We start from the raw sequence: 14,099 nt of genomic DNA on the forward strand, positions 1-14,099 counted from the left end.
GTCCGGTGAATTATAGCCGAGTCGCCTCTGGGAATTCCCGAAGGTGAAGAGTTTGAGTCTGAGTCCCCCTGGTGCACCGGACATGTCCGGTGGCGCACCGGACAGTCCGGTGCGCCAGACCAGGGGTGCCTTCGGATGCCCCTTTGCTCCTTTGTTGAATCCAAAACTTGGTCTTTTTATTGGCTGAGTGTGAACCTTTTACACCTGTATAATCTATACACTTGGGCAAACTAGTTAGTCCAAAGATTTGTGTTGGGCAATTCAACCACCAAAATTATTTAGGAACTAGGTGTAAGCCTAATTCCCTTTCATCCTGCCAGTCCCCGACCGCGTCGGTAACATGATCCGCTCTGCCATGTCCTCGCGCTAGTGTGTGTCCCAAGTCTAGTCACCACGGCTAGTCACCTGATTTCTCCAGTCCCTCGATCAAGGCCCAACTCTTGTCTTTCGCCGCTCCCAGTGGTGTACTGGTGTTCATGTCTCTTAGCTTGGTGATGCGTAGGTGGGGAGTCCAAAGACTGTGGCCGATGGTGAAGGTCATTTAGATTCATGCTGATATACTAGAGCAGTGAAGGACGATTGCTAGGTCTTGACTGAGGGACTATAGAAGTTGGGTGACCAGATGCAATGATTGATACCTTAGGACATCAACCTGCATGATGACATGGTCATGCGGGTCATGTTGTCAACATGGTTGGGGACTAGCGAGACACATTGAAAGTCGCCTAGAGGGGGGTGAATAGGCGAAACCTGAAATTTATGAACTTAAAACACGCACTATGCCCAGTGTTAGTGTTAGAAATAATTTGGAGTGCAGAGGATAGTTCTCCTTGTTAGGAGTTGCTCAATCAACGCGGATAACTTTGGGAGCCAACTCAGATCAATATGAGTAAGGGAACTTTAGTGAGAGGAAGGGAGGGGAAACAAATCGAGTGGAGATCAACATAAATGAACACGGTGATTTGTTTACTGAGGTTCGGTTCCAAAGAACCTAGTCCCCTTTGAGGAGGGCACAAAGGTCGGGTCTATTCCAACCCTTTCCGTCTCTCAATTGGTCACTTAGATCGGTTGAGTGCTTCTCCTTAATCACATGGGTCACTAAGACCCCACCGTAAGGATCACCACACAATTAGGTGTCTCTTGCTTGCTTTACAATTCACTAAGAAGGTTGAGAAAGAGATGAAGAAAGCACGATTAGGAAAACCAAGCAACAAGAGCGACAAATAACACACGGATCACACTCTCAAGTCACTAAGCACTAATGATCACTTTGTCTTAATTGTGGGACTTGGAGAGTTTGGAAGCTTTGAATGTGTCTTGGAATGGATTGCTAGCTCTAGTATTGAATGTGAATGAGTAGAGTGCTTAGATGATGTGAATGGAGGTGGTTGGGGTTATATTTATAGCCTCCAACAACTTCATAGCCGTTGCTCCTTTTCTACAGACCGTGGACGGTCCGCGTCCCCTGTCCGAACGGTCCACACCTGCACATCAACGGCTGAAATCGCAACGACCAGCAGTAACGGCTATAGTGCATTTAATGCATCGCCAAATCTCAGATAAAGTAGTCATGGATGGTCCGGCCGTGCTAAGAGCACCTAGAGGGGGGTGAATAGGTGATCCTGTAAAATTAAACACTAAATAGCCACAAAACTTAGTTATAGAAGTGTTAGTGCGACTAAGTAGTTTTGAGGCGAGTTCTTGTGGACAAAACAATCACATAGAAAGCAATCACAAGAGACACACGATTTTATCCCATGGTTCGGCCAAGTAACACTTGCCTACTTCCACGTTGTGGCGTCCCAATGGACGAGGGTTGCACTCAACCCCTTTCAAGTGATCCAATGATCAACTTGAATACCACGACTTTCTTCCTTATAGTCTTTCTCCCGTTTGTGAGGAATCTCCACAAGTTGGAGCCTCTCGCTCTTACAATAAAGATCACAAAGAAGGCACAAGAGTAAGGCTAGGAGAGCAACACACACAACACACAAATCCGCAGCACACACACGCACACAAACCAAGACTTGAGCTCAAAACGTAGCACAAAGAGTTCACAACTCGAACGGAGCTTAAATCACTAACACAATCGATCAAAATGTGCGGAGGCGGAGTATGGGAGTCTTAGAATGCTTAGTGAATGCTTAGATGGCTCCTCCATGCGCCTAGGGGTCCCTTTTATAGCCCCAAGGTAGCTAGGAGCCGTTGGAGGCCAACTTGGAAGGCAATTCCTGCCTTCTGTCGAGTGGCGCACCGGACAGTCCGATGCGCCACCGGACAGGTCCTGTAGACGGTCCGGTGCGCGATCTCCTTCCAAATTTGGTATATCCGACCGTTGCTCCTCTGGGCTGATTGGCGCACCGGACACTGTCCGGTGCACACCGGACACTGTCCGGTGCACACCGGACAGTCCGGTGCACCAGCTGACCGTTGGAGCAGTCCACGTGTCGCGCGAAGATTGCGCGGCCGACCGTTGGCACTAGCGACCGTTGGCTCACCGGACAGTCCGGTGCACCACCGGACAGTCTGGTGAATTATAGCCACGTCGCTTTGATGCTTTTCCCAAGAGCGATGAGTTCGTCGTGGATGACTCACCGGACAGTCCGATGATTTTTAGCCGTACGCCGTCGTCGAATCCCGAGAGCAGCACTTTCACCGGAGACCAGCCTGGCGCACCGGACACTGTCTGGTGCACCGCCGGACAGTCCGGTGTGCCTGGTCAGTGTTGTTGTTGGCTGAACCTTTGCCAACCCTGTTGGGGGTCTGCTTCGTAGCCGAAGGTCCTGTAAGAAGAAACACATTCGGAAGATCAGCATGGAAACAACGCCGAAGCTACCTTCCAGGGAACTTCGGTATAACGACATGCCTAAGACGAAGGGTTGCACCGACTTAAAGATGAAAAGACAGATTGACTCATGATAGTTTATGTCATGGTTGTAATCGATTGTAAAGGGTATAAATATAATTTCACACAGGCTGCACCCTGTGCCTATAAATAGATGAACAGTACTCCCGTACTGTTCACGCTGATTTGTACTCGCTCGTGCATCATACTTGTTCTTTCTCCTTCTGTCAAGCCGAAGGTACAAATATAATTCTATATTATTTCTATTTATCCATGACAATATAATAAGAGATGAGTTAATAATATCATACGATTATTCATATTGTTTCTTATATTTTACATGCTTCTTCTTTCATTATCATATACTGCGATGATGAAGGTATGTCCTTCATGACCTTCGTCTGAAGATCATTATATCCTAAGGGAAATAATGCTTCGAAGGACGAAGGGCTTTAACCTTTAACATTTTGTGTTGCCTTGTTCTTAATTCATAGCATTTGAGAACAAGTCCCCAATATTAGCGCCCACCTCCGGTGAACTCACTTCCACTTTTGAGCTGATGGCTTCGTTCAGCAACCAAGCCGAAGCATCTTCTACTACGAAGCTAGTGTTTCTGATAATAGGTGGCTTAGGTTCAGAGTCGGCTAAAAAGAAGCAGAAGAAGGAAGCACAGAGAAGGGTACAACATGTTAGGGTGCAAGGACCCTTCATCAAGTCAAAATGGTCCCACATCCCAATCACTTTCTCCTAGGAGGACCTTCAGCTCAAAGATTACCCTCATAATGATGCTATGGTCATATCTTGTGTCATTAAGGGATTTCTGGTCCATAATGTTCTGGTTGATACAGGTAGTGCAACGGATATCATATTTGCTAAGGCACAATGCCGGTGACCTTCGGCTTTGTTCATAACACAAGGACTGAACAGGTTGTCTTTGACATTGTTGACATGGAGTATTCCTATAATGCAATCATTGGTCGTGGAACACTTAATGCTTTCGAAGCGATACTTCATCCAGCATATCTATGCATGAAGATACCTTCAGAACAAGGGCCCGTTACTGTTCATGGCAGTCAAGAAGCTGTCAGGAAGGCCGAAGGAAACTGGACAGATTCAAAGACAATCCATAACATAGATGGAGCCGAAGCCTGCGAGCAGTATCTATACTACTTATTAAGGCAGTAAGTTCTGTCTTTCCGATTCCCCCATCCCTCCATTCTCATGTTCGGTCACCATTCCCTGTTTCCTTTCTCATTCCCCCTCCCCACAAAGCCCATTCCCATTCCCACGTACATCCCACGCCTAGCTAAAATTAAATTTAAAAAACACAAATGACCCCAAGGGGATTCGAACCCGCGACCCCTCAAGCAAATGTGCTCGTAGCTACCACTACACCACATGTGTCTTTATGTCTACATCTATTATAGTAAAAACATATACTACATCTCTCCTGAAGCCCACCTACTACCCTTGCACAATGTGTAGTAGTAGATAAGTGTCACCGTGATTATTAAATTATATTTTTGGATTGAGGGAGTAGTATTTAAAGAAGAGCCTTGCATGCAATTTCGTTTGTTTGAATAATGTTTTCAACTTAAATTCCTTTTTTTGCATGTGTGACATTTATTCACCATAATATTTTTCCATGGATCTGACTTATGAGTCATTTTCATAAACCAATGCCAAAGATGAATTCATGTTTCTTACTTGGAAACCCCGAACAAACACCACTAGCACGAGGCACTCGCGTTGGCGTCGCTCATCGATGACGAGAAGAAGCTTGGCGACTGTTAGTTCGACCTCTGGAAGTAGTCCTACGTGGCCGCATGCGTCGCTGTGTACGGAAAGCTCCGGCGCAGCCGCCGCTTGGACGCGGTCTAGAGCGGCTGCACCACGCTGTCCATCGTCAAACAGGGGGACCTCATGGTCGTCGCTAATGCCGCCGACTCTCGGGTTGTTCTGGGCACCGCAACCGATGACGGCGCCATCACGCCGTCCAGCTCATCATCCACCTGAAGCCCAACCTGCCACGTAAGTCGCTACTGACTGGCCATGAATTCTTGTGTGCTAGGATGACGGTCATTGCTGCTGTTGTGTGAGTGTCCTCGAACAAGATGTATATAGAGGAGTAGCACATCCGGTGGTGCAACGACTAGGTGTACTACCTCATCGATGAGCCCGGGGTGCACTTCATTTGGCAGCCCATCCAAGAGTCATCGGTACTCACCATGTTGCGCGCGTTCGACGACTACTATATCAAGGATTGTAGCGTCATCTTGGCGCCGGAGGTGACGTAGAGGAGGACCGACAACAATGACCACTCGCCATCGTCGGGGTAGCTTTTGTGTCGGTCTGCCTTTAATTCGAAACACTTGCCTTTTTGTTTAAGCAAGCGTGTATGGTGGTGCGTGCCTGATGACTAACGATATACGACGAAACTTCTACCAGTAGGTGTGGCACGTGCTCTCCAGTGATGAGACCATGCAAATCGTGACATATATCGAAGTCTGCATGATACTGATGGTTGCAATGTAGTAATGAAACAGCTAAATTAAAATAACAAAATTTTTGTATGGCTAGGATCACAAATGGATTATGAAACATTTTCTTATAACAATATAAGACACATTTTGTATATAAGTTATCATGGTATTATATGTTCCCGTTGCAACGCACGGGCACTCACCTAGTCGATACAAAAGAGAGAAGGCTGCTTCGGCGGATCAGCCGAAGCCTATGCTTCTATGTGAAGATATAGCAGAACAAAAGGTACTACTGGGGTCTCAGTTATCTGAAGAGCAGGAAAAGAATTTGCTAAGATTTCTATTCAACAACAAAGATGTCTTTGCTTGGTCAGCCAATGATCTTTGCGGTGTAAACAGAGATGTCATTGAGCATTCACTCAATGTGGATCCATCTTTCAGGCCAAGAAAACAAAGGCTTCGGAAAATGTCTGATGACAAAGCTGAAGGTGCTCGGAACGAAGTGAAGAGGCTTCTTAGCGCTGGAGTTATCAGAGAGGTCAAATACCCAGAGTGGCTAGCTAATACTGTTATGGTGAAGAAGGCCAATGGTAAATGGAGGATGTGCATTGATTTTACAGATCTAAACAAAGCTTGTCCAAAGGATGAGTTCCCATTGCCAAGAATAGATTCTCTAGTAGATGCAGCAGCTTCGTCGGAGCTCATGAGTCTACTAGATTGTTACTCAGGCTACCACCAAATCTGGATGAAGAAGGAAGATGAGCCGAAGACTAGCTTCATAACCCCCAGTGGCACATATTGCTATCTTTGGATGCCTGAGGGGCTTAAAAATGCTGGAGGAAGCTTCAGCAGAATGACAGCCAGAGTCCTTCATTCTCAAATAGGCAAGAATGTGTTGACTTATGTTGATGATATCATAGTTAAAAGCACAAAGCAAGAAAATCACATTGCTGATTTGCAATAGACATTTGCCAACTTCAGGCAAGCTGGTTTGAAGTTAAATCCAGAAAAATGTGTTTTTGGGGTAAAGAAGGGCAAGTTCCTTGGATGTTTAGTATCAACGAAGGGAATTGAAGCTAACCCAAGCAAGATTGAAGCTATCCTTCGTATGGAACCGCCAAGCACAAAGAAAGGAGCTCAACGACTGGCAGGTAGATTAGCATCATTGAACAAATTTATATCTAGATCAGCAGAAAGAATTTTGTCATTCTTTGAAATACTAAAGTCAGCCGAAGTCTTTCAGTGGGGTCCGGCTCAACAACATGCCTTCGAAGAGTTGAAGCAATATTTGATTAATTTAACAACGTTATCTCCACCTTCGCTAGGGGCTCCATTGCTCTTATATGTTGCAGCTTCACATTCTGCAGTGAGTGCGACACTTGTACAGGAGAAGCTAGATGGCCAAGTCAAAAAGCAAGCTCCAGTGTACTTCGTCTCCGAAGTTTTGAGTCTGTCAAAGAAAAATTACACAGAATTGGAAAAGGTGCTATATGCTGTGTTAATGGCCTCCAGAAAGCTTCGACATTATTTTCAAGCATATCACAATATTGTTCCTTCGTCACAGCCTCTGAAGGATATTATGAGGAACAAAGAAGCTACTGGAAGGATTGGGAAATGGGCTGCAAAACTTAATGAATTCACCATTGACTATGTGCATAGATCCTCAATCCAGTCCCAAGCGTTAGCAGACTTCATCGCTGATTGGACGCCAGGGGCTCACGAAGAAGAAGTAAACAAAGATGTTGAAGCTTGGACAGTGTTCTGCTATGGTTCTTGGGGAACCTTCGGTGCAGGAGCGGCTGCGGTCCTAGTAGCACCTTCAAAAGTCAAAACATGTTATGTAGCCAAGCTTGATTTCAGTTGCACAAATAATATTGCTGAGTACGAAGCACTTCTGTTGGGGCTTCAGAAGTTAAGGGCAATGGGAATAAGAAGGGTCATTCTGAAAACTGATTCTCAAGTTATCTCTGGCCATGTGGACAAAAGTAGCAAGGCAAGAGATCCGAAGCTTGAAAGATATTTGGATACCGTTCGAAGGTTGGAGGCTTCTTTCGAAGGTTTTTCTGTCAGGAATATTCCAAGAGGTGAAAATGAGCATGCAGATTTACTAGCTAAATCGGTGGCCCAGGGGCTCCCTCTACCTTCGGAAGTATTTTTTGAAACAATAAAGGCACCTTCGGTTGAACTCATGGAGAGAGCAGTGCTTACTATTTCTCCGGTACATAGTGAAGATTGGAGGACTGAAATTATATCTTTCCTCCAAGGTAATTGTCTTTCAGATGACGAAGCTTATAATAAGAGAATGGAGGCAAGGACAAGACCATATGTGTCGGGTACCGTAATTAGGGGTACCCCCAATGCTCCTTAACCTGGCTGGAAAACATCCTCAAAACAGACCATAAAGACCGGTAAGCGCGGTTCAAAGTCGAAGCCTCAGGGACACGATCTCGTCTCGCCCGAGCCCGGCCTCGGGCAAGAACAGTAGTCCCGGACGGATTCACGCCTCGCTCGAGGGCCTCCTCAGGCAGTGGGCGCACCCTCGGCTCGCCCGAAGCCAAGCTCGGGCAAACTTTGTCGTGCAGCGACCTCGGCCAAATCACCTTACCAACCGACCGTATCGCATGCGCATTTAATGCGGGGATCGTCTGACACCTTATCCTGACACGCGCGCCTCAGTCGGCAAGGTCAAAGTGACCGCAGTCACTTCGCCCCTTTACTGACCGTTCTGACAGGAAAACAACGCTATTAACCCCGTTCCGACTACTGTGCCAACCACCAGGGTAAAACTAACGACAGTAAGTCACGACCTCCCCCGAGTTCAGCCTCGGGCGCAACAAGGAGCTCCGCCTCGCCTGACCTCAGGCCTTGGCCTCAGCCTCGGCCACGGGAGAAGGTCTCCGCCTCGCCCGACCCCAGGCCTCGGCCTCGACCTCAGCCTCGGGAGATGGTCTCTGCCTCGCCCGACCCCAGGCCTCGGCCTCAGCCTCAGCCTCGGGAGAAGGTCTCCGCCTCGCTCGACCTCGGACCTCAGCCTCGGGAGGAGTCTCCGCCTCGCCCGACCTCGGCCTCGGGCCGACTACGCCACTGGGGATACATCATTACCCTACCCCTAGCTAGCTGCCTTAGGCTACAAAGGAACAAGACCGGTGTCCCATCTAGATTACCCCGGTAACAGGTAATGATGGTTCCCCGCGTGCGTCCATGACGTCGATGGTTCTCAGCTCCCTACGGAAGCAAGGAAACGTCAGTAGGACCCCGAGCCACACCGTCAGCTATGCTTCTACAGGGCTCAAGCACTTCTCCGACGACCACGTTAGCACATGTACAGGCCTCAAGCACTTCTCCGATGGCCACGTTAGCACATGTGTAGGACTCAAGTACTTCTCTGTCGGCCACGTTATCATATAGCTACACCCCCTTTGTACAGCTGGACCATCTCCTTGTATCTATAAAAGGGGATGTCCAGGGCCTTCCAAAAGGAGGCAAGCAGAGGCAGGCAGAGTGGGAGAAACGCAGAGGAGGCTAACTCGGACAGCTCACCTCAAGGCCGAACTCTCTCCCTCTCTCTCTCTCGCGACGCTTGTAACCCCTACTACGAGCACCCCGGTGCAAGATAATACAAGCCTCATCCCCCCTCTTGTGTTCCATCTTGCATCAACCTATCTGGGCAGGGACACGCAGCGACAAATTCACTGGTCGGTCGAGGGTCCTCGCGGGTCCAAAACGCTGACAGTTGGCGCGCCGGGTAGGGGACTGCTGCGTGTTGACAAACACTTCCCCCGTTGAGTTCCAGATGGGTAGCCTTCAGCAGCCTCTTCAGCCCGGGATGGTGCTCTGCTTCGGGAGTCTCGAGTTCATGTCCCGCGACGGCAGCTACGACATGGTACTCCTCCCCTCGCGGCACGATAACAACGACGGTCGTCGGCTCGCCCGGCGGCGGCGAGCTAGACGACGACATCTCCCCGCGGCAGAAGAGGAACATCCGGGTTTGCCCCGCCACCCTCCTCGCCGGAGGAGGAGAAGACGGGGCAACCATGGCCAGGCAGGAGGCAGCACCTCGTCGGCTGTCGGACCAGAGCGAGCCGACGACGCCGACACCCCTGCTGGGGACATGTCGGGTGTTGTCCTCGCACCTGAGACAACGACGGGTGTCGCTTCCCAGCAACGTGCCAACCTCAAGCGGACTGATGACGCCGGCACCCTTGCGAGGGACTTGTCGGACATTAGTCTCGCACCTGAGATAACGACGCACTCCGTCCCCGATGCGACTTCACCATCGTCCATCGACCAGGAGGTACCATCAGTCTTCCACCCTGTTCCCTTTAGATTCAGCTTCGATCCACCAAGCAACCCCGCTTCGGTGAGCGCTTTCGTGAGGGCATATCCTGACCTTCCAGGGTACCATATGTGCAACCTGGGACCGACTGACGGCGGTCTCAACCTACGGACCCGCGGGTTCCGGGGAAGAGGACGACCCCGACTTTGGTTGGGATTTCTCCGGACTTCATGATCCCAGTGCCGTGCGAGACTTCATGTCCGCATGTGACTACTGCCTCTTCGGTTGCTCTGACGATGGCCACAACCTTGACGACGAGGGTTACGACCCAAGTCGCGAGTGTTTCCACATCGATCAGGGGGATCACGACGAGGACGACTGCCTCGGCATGCCAGAAGATGACGACGCCCCTGTGCCTGTGTCTCGTGTTGAGATCCCGCGGGAGCTAGCTATGGTCCGAGTCCCTGCGGGGGGTCAGGACACACAGCTCGAGCAACTCCGTGAGATGCAGGCCAAGCTCGACGAAGAAACGGGGCGACTTGTGCAGCTCCGACAAAACATCGAGCAGGAGTGGGCAGGCCGAGCACTCGCCGGAGGAGCGCGTCATCGGGCCTGGGACGTCCAGCACCGTATCGTTGACGATGCCAGGACAGGGCTGCCCCCAGCCTTCAGCGGGGTCGTCCAGAACCTAGCTGCAGCGGCGATGCTACTTCGAACAATGCCGGAGCCATCCACCACCGAGGGGCGACGTATCCAGGGCGAACTCAAGGATCTCCTGGAAGATGCCATAGTCCGACGAGCCGAAAGCTCTGCCTCCCGAAGGCGAGGGTGCCCCTCGGAGCATCGCGCAACGTCCTCCCGACGCATGCAGGAGGCCTCGGTCCACATCGAGCGCACACGGGACGGGACACCTGCAGCCCCAAACCGTCTCGGCAGCGAACAACACCGCCGCGACCGTCGAGCCCGCCTCGAGGAAAGGGTGCGCCGAGTCTACCACCCCAGGCGCGGGGGACGCTACGACAGTGAGGAGGATCAGAGCCCCTCGCCCGAACCACCAGGTCCGCGAGTCTTCAGCCGGGCCATACGATGGGCGCCGTTCCTGGCCCGGTTCCGAGCCCCCACTACCATTACCAAGTACTCAGGGGAGACAAGGTCGGAGTTGTGGCTTGTGGATTACCGGCTGGCGTGCCAGTTGGGAGGGACGGACGACGACAACCTCATCATCCGCAACCTCCCCCTTTTCCTCTCCGACGCTGCCCGGGAATGGCTGGAGCATCTGCCTCCTGCGCAGATCTTCGACTGGGACGACCTGGTCAAGGCCTTCTGAAAGGGAATTAGGCTTACACCTATTTCCTAATTGATTTTGGTGGTTGAATTGCCCAACACGAATAATTGGACTAACTAGTTTGCTCTAGTCTATAAGTTATACAGGTACCAAAGGTTCACAAAAAGCCAATAAAAAGACCAAGAAAAGGGTTCAAACAAAGAGAGCAAGGGACAACCGAAGTATGCCCTGGTCTGGCATACCAGACTGTCCGGTGCACCAGGGGACTCCAAGCTAAACTTCGCACCTTCGGGAACTCTCAGAGGCGGTTCGCTATAATTCACCGTACTGTCCGGTGCACCACTGGACAGTGTCCGGTGCCCCAGGAGAGAGCGGCTCTGAACTCGCTAGCTTCGGGAATCCGCTCCGCTATAATTCACCGGACATGTCCGGTGCACACCGGACTGTCCGGTGAGCCAGCGGAGCAACGACTACTTCGCGTGCAACGGTCGACTGCAACGCATTAAATGCGCGCCTGCGCGCGCAGAGGACAGTGCACGCACGGGTGGCACACCGGACAGTCTACAGGACTTGTCCGGTGCGCCACCGGACAGCCAGGCGGGCCCACAAGTCAGAGCTCCAACGGTCGGAACCCAACGGCCTGGTGTCATGGCTGGCGCACCAGACTGTCCGGTGCGCCATGCGACAGCAGCTCCACCAAACGGCTAGTTTGGTGGTTGGGGCTATAAATACCCCAACCACCCCACATTCAAGTCATCCATGTTTTCCACCTTCCAACTACTTACAAGAGCTAAGCATTCAATACAAGACACACCAAAGTGATCAAATCCTCTCCCAACTCCACACAAGGCTTTAGTGATTAGTGAGAGAGATTTGTTGTGTTCTTTTGAGCTCTTGCGCTTGGATTGCTTCCTTCTTTCATTCTTTCTTGTGATCATCTCATTTGTAAGCAAGGCAAGAGACACCAATTGTGTGGTGGTCCTTGCGGGAAGTTTGATTCCCATTTAATTGAGAAGAAAAGCTCACTCGGCCCGAGGGACCGTTTGAGAGAGGGAAAGTGTTGAAAGAGACCCGGTCTTTGTGACCACCTCAACGGGGAGTAGGTTTGCAAGAACCGAACCTCGGTAAAACAAATCCGCGTGTCATACTTTTATTCGCTTGCGATTTGTTTTGCACCCTCTCTCTCGGACTCGATTATATTTCTAACGCTAACTCGGCTTGTAGTTGTGATTAAGTTTGTAAATTTCAGATTCGCCCTATTTACCCCCCTCTAGGCGACTTTCAATTGGTATCAGAGCCCGGTGCTTCATTAGAGCCTAACCGCTCGAAGTGATGTCGGGAGATCACGCCAAGAAGGAGATGGAGACCGGCGACAAGCCCACTACAAGCCACAGGAAAGCTTCATCGGAAGAGTCCCGCAACAAGGGGAAGGGGAAGGAGAAGAAATCCTCTTCCCACAAGTCGCATCGGAGTGGCGACAAGAAAAAGAAGATGAGGAAGGTGGTCTACTACGAGACCGATACTTAATCACCTTCCACCTCTGGCTCCGACGCGCCATCCATCACTTCTAAGCGCCATGAGCGCAAGAAGTTTAGTAAGATCTTCCTATGCTACCCTCGCATTTCCAATCATACACCTTTACTTTTCATCCCATTAGGCAAACCACCCACATTTGATGGTGAAGATTATGCTATGTGGAGTGATTTAATGCGATTTCATCTAACCTCACTCCACAAAAGTATATGGGATGTTGTTGAGTTTGGTGTACAGGTGCCATCCGTAGGGGACGAAGATTATGATGAGGATGAAGTGGCCCAAATCCAACACTTCAACTCCCAAGCCTCAACTATACTCCTCGCCTCTCTAAGTCGAGAGGAGTATAATAAGGTGCAAGGGTTGAAAGGTGCTAAGGAGATTTGGGACACGCTAAAAACCACGCACGAAGGAGACGAGGTGACCAAAACCACCAAGCGGGAAACGATCGAGGGGGAGCTCGGTCGCTTCCGACTTCGCCAAGGAGAGGAGCCACAAGACATGTACAATCGGCTCAAGACCTTGGTGAACCAAGCGCGCAACCTCGGGAGTAAAAAATGGGATGACCACGAAATGGTTAAGGTTATTTTAAGATCACTTGTTTTACTTAACCCTACTCAAGTTCAATTAATTCGTGGCAATCCTAGATATACACTAATGACTCCCGAGGAAGTAATCAGGAATTTTGTGAGCTTTGAATTAATGATCAAAGGCTCAAAGAAGATCAACGAGCTTGACGGCCCCTCCACGTCCGAGGCACAACCGGTCTCATTCAAGGCGACGGAAGAAAAGAAGGAGGAATCTACTCCAAGTCGAACACCCATCGATGCCTCCAAGCTCGACAACGAGGAGATGGCGCTCATCATCAAGAGCTTCCACCAAATCCTCAAGCAAAGGAGGGGGAAAGATTACAAGCCCCGCTCCAAGAAAGTTTGCTACAAGTGTGGTAAGCCCGGTCATTTTATAGCAAAATGTCCATTATCTAGTGATAGTGACAGGGGCGACGACAAGAAGGGGAGAAGAAAGGAGAAGAAGAAATACTACAAGAAGAAGGGCGGCGATGCCCATGTTTGCCGGGAGTGGGACTCCGACGAAAGCTCCACCGACTCTTCCTCCGACGAGGACGCCGCAAACATCGCCGTCACCAAGGGACTTCTCTTCCCCAATGTCGGCCACAAGTGCCTCATGGCAAAGGACGGCAAAAGGAAGAAGGTAAAATCAAGACCCTCCACCAAATATGAAACCTTTAGCGATGAGGATAATGCTAGTAATGAGGAGGATAACTTGCGCATTCTTTTTGCCAACCTAAACATACAAAAAAAGAAAAATTAAATGAATTGATTAGTGCTATTCATGAGAAGGATGATCTCTTGGACACCCAAGAGGACTTCCTTATTAAAGAAAATAAGAAGCATGTTAAGGTTAAAAATGCTTACGCTCTAGAAGTAGAAAAATATGAAAAACTGTCTAGTGAGCTAAGCACTTGCCATAAAACTATTGACAACCTTAGAAATGAGAATGCAAATTTAATTGCTAAGGTTGATTTAAATGCTTGTGATGTTTCAATTCCCAATCTTAGAAATGATAATGATGATTTGCTTGCTAAGATTGAAGAATTAAACATTTCTCTTGCTAGCCTTAGGATTGAGAATGAAAAATTGCTTGCTAAGGCTAAAG

The sequence above is a fragment of the Zea mays genome, chromosome 1, assembly GCF_902167145.1.
Source record: "Zea mays cultivar B73 chromosome 1, Zm-B73-REFERENCE-NAM-5.0, whole genome shotgun sequence".
Lineage (NCBI taxonomy): Eukaryota > Viridiplantae > Streptophyta > Magnoliopsida > Poales > Poaceae > Zea > Zea mays.